The sequence below is a fragment of the Phoca vitulina genome, unplaced genomic scaffold, assembly GCF_004348235.1.
Source record: "Phoca vitulina isolate PV1807 unplaced genomic scaffold, GSC_HSeal_1.0 scaffold3, whole genome shotgun sequence".
Taxonomy (NCBI): domain Eukaryota; kingdom Metazoa; phylum Chordata; class Mammalia; order Carnivora; family Phocidae; genus Phoca; species Phoca vitulina.
Window position 1 is genome coordinate 62,266,307 of NW_022589706.1, and position 12,155 is coordinate 62,278,461.

Sequence of the window (12,155 nt, forward strand, 5' to 3'; positions counted from 1 at the left end):
CCCCATCAGGAAAGCGTGTCGAGGCAGCTTACAATAAAGGACAAGTCTTCCCACAGCCTCATCAATACCTTGATAGCTCTGGGCTAATGGAATCTTGTGACTTTCGGTTCTCATTGATAAGAGAGCCTGATGTAGACACTGATGAGTGGGACGTTCTCTGTTCTTGCACACATTTCTCTTTTCAGCTTGCTTCATTGAACATATTTTCAGGATTAGGCCAAAACTGCTACGTTTCTGGCTGTGATTCTTCTTCTGAAGTTGGAGTGAAAAGAATTTATTTTGTTTGGTGATCATATGCAGTTTTTTTTCTTTTCCATTCTCATTCTGCTACAAAATTAGAGGGGGATTTCCTCAAACCCAGAAAAGGTTTGTATTCTTAAGTGGAAAATGTTGACAATCTGCTCCAGATCCATTTCTTTAAAGATTTTAGCGGCCTAGATTTTTTCTTTTTTTTAATTTTTCTTTTTTTAAAGATTTTATTTATTTGAGAGAGAGTGGAAGCAAGAGAGATCCCAGAGGTGGAGGGAGAAGCAGATTCACCACTGAGCAGAGGGCCCGATGCGGGGCTTGATCCCAGGACCCTGAGATCATGACCTGAGCTGAGGGCAGACGCTTAACTGACTAAGCCACCCAGGTGCCCCAAGATTTTCTTTTAATAATAGTAGCTAACATTAGTGAGCAATTACTATACGTGAAGTGTAGTACATACATTACCTCACTTGGTCTTCCCAGCACCTGATAGGATTGGTGGGGAGTAATATTATCCACATTTTGCAGATGTGGACTGAGGCTTGAGGAGATTAAAATACCTAGCTCAAGGTCAGTAGCCTAGTGAGTGGTGGACGGGGACTCAAATCCAACTCTGCGTGATACTAAGGCTTGTGCCACTCATCCTGTCCGAGGGAGCTGATTTTCAGGGGCATTTTTTCCTCGCGTGGGTGTTTTAATCTTGATTAACACTATATTCTGGGAATAGCAAGCTGATTTCTTGACTGATACTCCTCAGGGGGTTTCTGCTTCATTTATGTCAAGAGCTTTAATCAGAAAGAACAGTATTAAGCCTTGTTCCAAGCCTGTGCCAATCCAAAAATGGCTAAAAGATGCAACCAAAAAATCTGGTAAAACTTGATCTCACAACTCCATTTTGGAATATTCTTAATACAGGGGTTTTGAATAATAACTATCATTTCTGCTTTTTAAGTACCTGTGCCTTACAGAAAGGTACCAATATTTACCCCTTGAGTACTGAGGATCATGGAGTTACTCATTTATAACTATTCTCTTCATTTCTGACAATACTTGATTTAGTTTTTTTTGGTTGATTTGACCTAACTTATTTCTCTCCCTAGCCAGAAATAAGTGCTTTCACAGCATGTGATGAGGCACTATGGAGATAGTATTTGGAAAACTCAATGTGGATTTAACACCTAAGGAGGAGGCCTAATGAAGGTCATTGGAAGGACATTTGAAAATGAGAAAATTATGAAAGACCTTTGCAAAATATTACCAGGTACCTTGGAATATAAACTTGGGCTACTTTTATGCCACAATTTGCCTTCATTCTTTCTCTGGGGTCCTATTAATTCCTTTGCTTATTAACAGATTAGATTCCCAAAGGATGTTCAGAAGTACCAAGTGACTCACTGCTATCTGTTGGGGGCTGGTATTGCTGACTCATTGTTTCTCCCTAGTGGGTAGTTGTGTTCCTATTTATAAAAGTTCATAAGTGAAGGAGCTTCTGCAACAACATGCTTGAGTTAAGAGCATATCTTTTTTTTTTTTTATTAACATATAATGTATTATTTGTTTCAGGGGTACAGGTCTGTGATTCATCAGTCTTACACAATTCACAGCACTCACCATAGCACATACCCTCCCCAGTGTCCATCACCCAGCCACCTCATCCCTCCCAGGGGTGGGAGTTAAGAGCATATCAATATAGGAAGACATTTGATACTGCTATTTTATGGAGAAGATGCCTCATACCTTATTTTAGTAAAAGAAAAATCTTGACCTTTCTCTAATGATAGGTTTTCTGTAGGAGCTTCAGTGTAACAGATGCTCGATCAACAGTTAATAAAGATCCTTGACCAGAAAAAAATGATTTAGATGCTAACAGATGGATGGTTTGGGGGATAAAAGCATTGCCTGTAGGAAATGTGAAAAAAAATCCTGAAAGAGAACTCTTGAGGGTGACATTCATGGGAAAGGCTCTGTGAGTTAGCTGCCCTTGGGAAACTGCCGTCAAGTCTCATTATCACCACTGGGTGTCACTCCAGGCAGCCCCTTCGCAGCCGTCTGGTCAAGGTTAAAATACTCTAAAGGGAAACACTTAGCTAAACAAACCAAAGGAAAATAATGAAAGGAATGAAAAAAGTGTCTAACTGTCTCAACATATAGTAGGATTTTGAGTGAGAGGGAAGAAAAGCTCAATGCTAAAACACGGCATCAGGTGGCATTCTGTTTCGGAGTGGAGCTGCCATCATTCCCAGCGGGGGATTTTTTAAATTCAGAGGATGTGGCATCTTGATCAGCTGGCTGAAGAGAGAGCACAGTTAGACCAAAGCCCAACTAGATTTTGAACAGCATATTAATGTTTTTAAGGATTTTGATCCGTATGACTGAATTGCTTTTCCAGAAAGGTCATATCATTTTACGCTCAAAGGGAGGCTCTTGCCTCCATCTGTTTCCTTGCACTGTTAGCAGTACACATTCTTAGTAAACTTCAGAAGAGCTGCGTACTTACTGCAGGACCGGGAGGCAGGAGAAAAACACGAATGGATTACTTTTTGGAGCAGGTTAAGGAAGATGAGAAACACAATTTGGAGCGGAAAGAGAGGTGGTCTTAAACCTTTCTTTAGGTATCATGTGGGGTGGTGTGAGTCCCCAGGTATTTTATACTGGCTGAAGTCTCCAGTCCTTCAAATGTTTTTACTCCAGTTCCTTTGCAGCCCATGCGAAAATCTTGTTTTTGCCTCCCTTTACCTGCATCACTCCACTGTATTGACATGAAGACCACTAGTAATTTGAAGCTGCAGTTGGGAGAGGGGCTCTGAAAATAGGAATCTTGACCTCCATTGCCCAGCAGATGGGAGGGAATGAGGAATCTGCTGCTTGACTCCAGTAGGAGCCACGTGTTTCTAGAATTCCAAGATGGCAGTTGTATCACTTAGGGATGCTTTTGGCTGCATGTAACAGGAAAACTGAATAATGCTGACTATTTTAATGTAGTCATTTATTGACACACTTAAAAAGAAGACTGGAGGTGTTTGTTGCTGGTGTTGGTTTGGCTGCTCTCCAAGGTTATCGTAGACCCTGCTCTGCTATTCTTGGATATTTTTGGCCTTGTGCTTTTTTGCCTGCTGGTCATAGGATGGTCACTTAGATCTGAGCATCATGTCCGAATCCAAAACAGGAAGCAGGAAGTGGCAGTGAAGAATTTTTCCTCTTGCCCCTCTCTTGGTTATGGGGAGGAAAAGTTCTCTGAAGACCCAATAGACTTGTGCTTACTTGTTACTGGTTGGAATCACGTCACCTAGTGACTTCCAGCTGGAAGGAGGACTGGGAAAGCAGGTATTTAGTTTTTTCACTTTCCCTGGTAGAGTGGAGAGAAAGGGCTTGGGAATAACTGTTGAGTCAACCAATCAAGAGTGTCTGTCATAAAGTTCTGAACACATTTTCTAATTAATAGAGACATTATTTTATATGGTGGGAGAATTTCCATGGCATTATAAATATAAGATGAGTTAATAAGTTTAACCTAACACTTATGTCTTATGATAAATATGTTCTGAATTTCATACTGTTGAGATAAAAATGTACCACTGGCAAAAATTTGCTAGTAAGCTCGAGACTATCTGTAGTTTATTACTTTTTAAATTTTAAGATAAAAAATCATTCTCTAAAGCCTTTTAAAAAGCTTTATTAAGTTTTATGCTGTCAAAATATTTAGAATATGTATGTTGACACATTTTCTATGAGGGAATAGGGATATGTGGAATAATTCTTCTGGGATTAAGATATAATGGCATATGGAAAATTTTATTTCTATGTGGAGGAATATTAAAAAAAAAAATCCCAAGTGGGACTTTGATCCTCTTCTGCACTGAAGTACCTGGTGTCTAAATAAGACTCTTAAAAAAGCTATGGCTTAAATTAGTTGACAGTTTTGGGTTTACACATCTAGGCCTACTCTCTGAAAGATATTTCCTCCTGGGTAATTTGGGTAACTGTTACCATGAATAGGGAGACCTCGGGCTTGAGAGGAGAGGTTCAGTTTTTAGGGTCTCTAGGGTGAAAACTGAGTAAACATTTATTATCATATATTTCAATTTTCCGTAAGTGTTTCTTAAAAACTATAAATAGATGCCTTGATTAAATCATTTTTAACTTATTATGTACAAGAAATATATATATAGTAATACTGTCATGTCCATACTACCCAAACCAATCAACAGATTCAGTGCAATCCCTACCAAAATACCAATGGCACTTTTCACAGAAATGGGGCAAAAAATCCTAATATTTGTATGGAACCACAAGAGACCCTGAATAACCAAAGCAATCTTAAGAAAGAATAAAACTGAAGGTATCACAGTCCCATAGTACAAAGCTATAGTAATCAAAACAGTATGGTATTGGCATAAAAATAGACACATAGATCAAATGGAAGAGTAGAAAGCCCAGAAATAGATCCATGATTATATGGTCAATTAATCTATGACAAAGGAGGAAAGAAAACACAGTGGGGAAAAGATAGTCTCTTCAACAAATGGTGTTGGGAAAACTGGACAGCTACATGCAAAAGAATGAAATTGGACCACTTTCTTATACCATACACAAAAATAAAGTCAAAATAGATTAAAGACTTGAATGTAAGACTGAAACCATAAAATGCTTAGAAGAAAACATAGGCAGTAAGCTCTTTGACACCAATCTTGGTGAAGATTTTTTTGGATCTGATTCTAAAAGCAAGGGCTACAAAAACAAAAATAAACAAATGGGACTGCATCAAACTATAAAGCTTCTGTACAGTAAAGGAAACCACCAACAAAATGAAAAAGCAACCTAGTAAATGGGAGAAAATATTTGCCAATCATATATTCAGTAAGGGGTTAATATTAAAAATATATAAAGAACTTACACAACTCAATAACAAAAGAACAGACAATCCTATTAAAAAATGGGCAGAGTTTCTGAATAGAAATCTTTCCAAAGAAGACATACTGATGGTCAACAGACACATGAAAAGATGCTCCATATCACTAATCATTAGGGAAATGCAAATTAAAACCACAGTGAAATACCATGTCACACCAGTCAGAATGGCTAGTATCAAAAAGACAAAAAATATCAAGTGTTGGTGAGGATGTGGAGAAAAAGGAACCCTCATGCACTGTTGGTGGGAATGTAAGTTGGTGCAGTGACTGTGGAAAACAGTATGGACGTTCCTCAGAAAACTAAAAATAGAAGTACCATATGATTTAGTGATTCTACCTCTGGGTATTTAGGAAACAAAACCACTAATTTGAAAAGATATATGCAACCCTATGTTTACTGCAGCCTTATTTATAGTAGCCAAGATATGGAAACAACTTAAATGTCCACTGATAGATGAATGGAAAAAAAAGATGTTTTATATATATACATATACATATATATGTTTTATATATATATACATATATATTTAATGTTATAATATTATGTATTATAATATAATGTGATATATTAGTAATACATACATATATATATACACACACACACATACCACATCTCCTTTTTACACCCCCCCACATATATACCATATATAATGTTTCTTCCTGGCACCACTGATTTTCTTTGAAACATTATCGATAGTTCTCCACTCTGTTTAGATCTGGAAGAGGAGCTCTGGACTCATGATTTCTTTTCTGAAGGAAAGCTCACAGCATATGAATGTGCCTGGGGCCCCAGGGCGTATCATTCCAGTTCTGTCAAAATCCTCTTGAGAAACTATGGTTCTGGATCCTTAATCACCTTAATTCCTTTCTCTCAATCAGTGCTTATTTTATTTTATTTTTAAAAAAGATATTAGTTTGTGGGCCTGTCACATTCTAGGAGCTTTCTTTTTTAACCTTTATTCATAACCTGTGATTTCTAATGGACCAAACTTTCTTTTTCCTTGAACTCCAAATATCATAAACCTCAACTGAACAAAACAAGAAACACTTTAAAAAGAGATTTATGTTGTCGTTATAGCCTTAACTATATCACTGATGGAATTTTGGTTTTTTCTGTTATTCACTTTGAAACCTTTTACAAATTTTGATGTTTTGGAAGTGAAGTAGGACTCAGGACATAATTACAAATTTCCTGCTTAGTTACTTCAGCAGTCTTACCAACTCAAGGCCTTAGATGTGAAAGGAGTACAAGATAGGAATAGACCAGTAACTCTGCTCTAGTGAATAATGTATTGATGCTTCTAAGCTGAACATAGCATTTGAAGACACTCTCCTTGAATATTGGAGTTTATCAAACATTTTCTAGAATCAGAGTTTCAGAATATGACTTCTGAAAAGTCTAAAGGAAAAAACCTCACATTCAATGATTCATGTTTTTAGAAGTCATTAAACATATCACATGCTTTGGGAAGTAATATAAAGACCCCAGATAATGGTTGAGCATAAGTCATAGAGTAACTTAACTTACATGGATGCGGTAGCTCTTGCAAGAAAATAACAAACATGATCCAAATCTAAAAGGTGGAATCAAGCATTTTGCAAAGGAGGGGTCTAGGGGAGGGGCAGGATCCTAAAAAGGCATTGGAAAAACCAGGTCAGCTCCAATGTGTTAGGAAGAGAAGCATTTTGCAAAGGTGGGGTCTACGGGAGGGGCAGGATCCCAAAAAGGCATTGGAAAAACCAAGTCAGCCCCAGTGTGTTAGGATGAGAAGCATTTTGCAAAGGTGGGGTCTAGGGGAGGGGCAGGATGGCAAAAAGGCATTGGAAAAACCAGGTCAGCCCCAATGTGTTAGGACGAGAAGCATTTTGCAAAGGTGGGGTCTAGGGGAGGGGCAGGATCCCAAAAAGGCATTGGAAAAACCAGTTCAGCCCTAGTGTGTTAGGACGAGAAGAGGAGAGGGTGGCATTTTGTCATTTTAGGAGAGAGAAGGGAAAACGTTGTTTGTGGCTAAATGATTAAAATGCATAGTTAACATGGAAGCATTGATAAAATCAAATAAAAGCAAGCAGATTTTGAATAAACTATGCTCAGATTATCCGACAGTTTTATTAAAGAGCTATAGGAAATTTGGTTGCCCAGAGAATGGCCATCTGAAGGGCATCTTATTTTGAATAAACCAATGTCAGCTTAATAAGAGTTGACTGGAAATGCTTGTCACATGACAAATGGAAATGATTTTCCTTTTCTGGAGTGTTTTGATGAGCATCAAGGAAGAAATAGAACAGAATGTTGAATTTTCATACTCTTGAGCCTGGATGAGGGATGCCACAGCAATGGCCAGCTCTGGGTAAGTGCTTTCAATTAGATTTCAGTTTGTCATGCCTAGAATCCACTTTTTCTTGGGTATTGCTGGGATGTATCGCTATCTGGGTCGCATTACTGGCGTACAGAAACTGTTGAATGTGTAATTACTGACACCCGCAGCAAAACTTAGTATATTCATGCCCATAATGCTGTATATACCAGTACTTCTCATCAACGTGGAGCCTTAGAATCACCTGGGGAGTTTTTAAAAATGTGAAGTCCGAGTTCCATTTTAGACCAACTGGACAGAATCCTCAGGGTTGGGGCTCGGTCTCAGCATCCTAAAAAATCTGTTCAAGTCATTCACTGCCATATACTATGCCTGTGAAGGCACATATCCCAGCTACTCATTTAGACTTCTAAGAAGTATGTGTGGGGGCAAATTGTCTAAGTAGATATTGCATAGTCATATGCAACATGTATCCCAGACTTGGAAAAAAATAATGTGACACTTATATTTTGCATTCCACGATTCACACACAATCACTTGGTATCGCTGGTAAGGAGGCCCATGGAAACTCACGGCTGTTAACATATTATTCCAGCTTGAGTAAAATGTTGGGGGAAGGAGGTCTCTTCTCTCCTAAAGAAGGGACATTTGAGAGACTGGTTTCAGGAAAGCACTGGGGTAGTTGCTATTTTTCTCCAGGTGTTTGATCTGACTGACGGCCCCTGTCTGAACTTCCTAGTCATTTGCCATTTCATTAGCTGCCAGGTTTTCAATTTCTGCCTCTTGGAAGTTACACCGCTTTGAACAAGTCCCCACAGTAATTGAATTTGCCACAGAAATAGAACACTGGAAAATTTCATTTTCTTCTTCCCTGCATGAAGGCAAGCAAGCAGGCAGGCCATACACACATATTCCTGCTGGGCTGCTTCTTGCTTCTTCCACTGGCTCTGGCTCCCCTCCCTTCCCCCCATGCATTCGCTGATGCTCACTTCCATCCTGCTCCCAAAGCAAGTATACAGTCACACAAAAAAGGCCTGCTTTCAAATCATCTCAGAGTGCATCAGCCTGTCACTTTGTAATTTTCTTCTAAATGCCTTCCACAAATAATGGTTTTCAAAATGAGCATTAACAGGCTTGATTACATGAAATTGTCCTTTTAATTTACACCAGGATTCTATTGATCACACAAGTGCAGATTAAAGTGTTCAATGAAGCCCGTGATGAGGTATTAACCAGCTAAGGGTCCTCCAGGGGCCGCCAGGGAGGCCAGGAATATGCTAGAAGTGTACAGTTATTTCCCCATAATGAAGTGGCACTATGCGAAGGCATGAATCGCTGGCAGGAAGAATAGATCGGAGATGATGAGCTCTTCAAAGTCATTTCTCCCTCACTCATTCAGCCTCATGCCCAGATCCTCTTGCGATTCTTCTGCATTACTTGTCATGAAATGCCAGGATTTACTTAGCCAGCTGATGCAATTTTTATGACCTTATTGCTTTTTCACCATGGTAATAGTTTTGAATCAATTTATCAATCCAGCGGTGCCATCAGACATATTGCCCTGAAGATCAAGTCCGGGTCATTCCATCAATTCACTGCGGTTTACGAAGATAGAGAAAAAAGCGAGGCCGTGCAGGCTATCAACTTCAAATGGCTTAGTAAACATGCCTCAGCTGCTTTAACTGCTTCACTTCTGACTCCAGACCTTTATGCTCATGGACAAGACCACCCAAATCAACCCAATAGATCTTGATGTCGGTAGACACAGCCCCAAGGTGAAGAGGCCTGGTAGAGCAAGAAGCATCTCTGGAAAGTTCCCAAGCAGAGTGGTTGGCACAGAACTTGGAAGTGTGGCTTAGTCTTGCACACAAAGTTGATTGTAGTATGCCACCCAAGTTACAAAGCTTTTGTCTCACCAGCCAGAGGACTTAGCAGTTGCCAGGGGAAAGGAAGGGGAGTGTGAGGTGTGCTCCCTTTGTAATAGGTTTTGCAGAGGGGTAGGGATTCATAATCCAATCCATCTTCTCTCTACAGGGGCTGCTGGTCAGTGATAATGGCTTCAAAAGATGAAAAACCTGTAAGTCATTTTTCACAGGATGAGATGTCACTGAGGGCAGGGCACAAAGAAAGAATAGCACACTTATTGGAAGAGATGATCTCTTAAGAAGAGAATGAACATTCCTTGCCCAGAGGAGAGAAGGTAGGGATGTGATAGGTGTCAGTCTCGCCACGGAGTTAGGCTGCTGGTGTTTGCATGGATAAAAACACTAGGTGTCTCTTGGGAATTCAGTTTAGTCATTGTATTGGCTATATTCAGAGAATCCTCTTAGTTTATTTTTATATTCCTTGTATTTATGCATTATGTCAAAATTTGAAGTCCTGCGGTCCAGATTCTGGTAATAAGTTGTTTTAAAAAAATGTGACAAGGAATTTAAATATTATTAAAACATGTATTGTTTGCGAGGCCTTAATAGAGATTAAATGCCTACTATCAGCTTTGTGCTTTGCTTGGAAGCTGCTATATTCAGCATTTAAAATGAGATTTGTCAGATCCCAAGCTTATGTCGATTCCATAAAAGTTTAATGATCTACTTCCAGGTCTAGCAGCGTTTAGGATTTATTTACAGTCTTTATTATAAAATTTGTTCAGAATATACACATTCCCCAAAGACTTCTGAGCTCAGAGGCAGAAATAAAATGCACAAAAGTGAAATATAGTAGATGGTAAAATCTATGTTTGCTAGGCAGTTTTTTCCTCTTCAATCTTCTTTCTTTCATTTTGTTTTTCTTCTCTATTTGGTAAATACCAACAGAGGCAAGAGAGGGCCTTGGTTCCTGGAGAACCATTTAGGGGAGTCTGTTGAGCAGATTGACTATCATAGGAAAAGATCATTGATGTGGAGTCCTCCTTTCACCTGGGTAGTTAGCAAACTTGGAATTGGAAATCAGGATAAGACACCAGGGATCATGGAGTCGTGGAATGTGAGTGAGAAGAAACTTTAGAGATCGTCTAAGGCAATTCCTTTATTTTATAGACAAGGAAACAGCAATGCCCCACTGGAGTTTGTTGGATAGTCTACTCACAAAACTCAGATGACTCAGAATCTTTTAATACTTTGCCTCTGTGCCAAAGACACAAACATCTTGCCCCCAAAGTCCTTGCCTTCCTCAAGTCCAGTAATGGTTATATCCATTTCCACTATCCTCCGAACATGGCAATGTCTTATAACTCATCATCAGTTAAACTGGGGACTCTCAAACTTTGAAGTATCTCCAGATGACCTGGGGTGGTTGTAGAAACACAGACTGCTGGGCTTAATCTCCAGATTTTTCTGTGAATTCCTAGTAGGGCTTAGTAATCTGCATTTTCACAAGTACTCCAACTGATGCACTGCCTGAGTTGCAGGGTTCACGTGGCTTTAGATGCTTATTTTGCCTCTTAATTGGTTATATGACCTAGGACAAGTGACTCCATGTCTTTAAGCCTCAGCTGTATCTATAAAATGGGCCTAAGAGTACCTGTCTTATAGGATTTCTATGGCACTGTTTGTGATGTTATAGTAAAAGCACATAGAAGACATTTCACTGCTCTGTGATAAGAATTTAGGTCAATACCCAATATACTGTGTGGCAATTAAAAATTGTAACATCCACTTTTCAATTAAGTGTAAAATTATCAAACAAAAACTCTTTAAGATAAATCAGTAGGATTCTCAATAAACATTTAAATATCTCTCTGTGAAGTAAAGCAATTCATGGATTACTGTGAAGTAATCACTCTTTCTCTTTTAGTAGATCAGTGATTTTTAAAAATATTTTAAAAAATATTTCATAAGAAATGACACACTCATAAATATGTTAGGTGTTAATCAGGGGAACCTAACCTACCAGTTCAGCCACGTGTTCATCCCTCTTCTTCCAATTCCAGATTTTCTTCCACTGAAACATACCTAATGTCCACATGCTCACTGTGACCTCATCCTCTACCTTTCTTCTAACAATTGTCCCTCCCTCCCTCCCTCTTTCCCAGAGCTTCTTGGTTGCCTAATATTTCTGTAGTTCTATGATCAGTACACAGAATTATGTGTCCAGTGATTGTGACCGACAATAAACACTTCAGGAATTTAGATGGGGTAGAGACTGCTGTGAGCTGGAGTAGTTAAGAAGGCCTTTTGGAGATGGTGGGAATTGAGATGGTTCCCGAAGCACCAAGGAAGGAGAAGCAAGAGGACCCTGCCCATTGAGTTTAGTGGCTGGACTCTGACAGAAGACTCATGTAGAGATGTGATTGGAAAGGTAAATCAGAGTTGGTTGGGGAAGGTCTTGTTTAACTGGAAGTAAAAAAGAATCAGAGATTAGAAAAGAGAGCTCTCTAAATGAATGGTTTTCAAACCATATTTGGTAAAACTCTTGGGTTATGTATAGGCACTTCAGACATTGTGAATGGAATTTGTTTAAAAATGTGTTTTAATCATTAAAAAAACCTTTAGCGGAAAGTATACACTCAGATTTTGTATTTGGCATATTATAATACAGTAGATATCACTTTTGTGTTCTTCTCTTATGACACTGGTTTATTAATTCTGGTGAGGCCTAAAGTAGTACTTCTATCACCATTTTCCCTGTATTCAGAAAGCAACATGAGATTGCTGAAAGAGCTAATATAAAATTTATTCCTTTC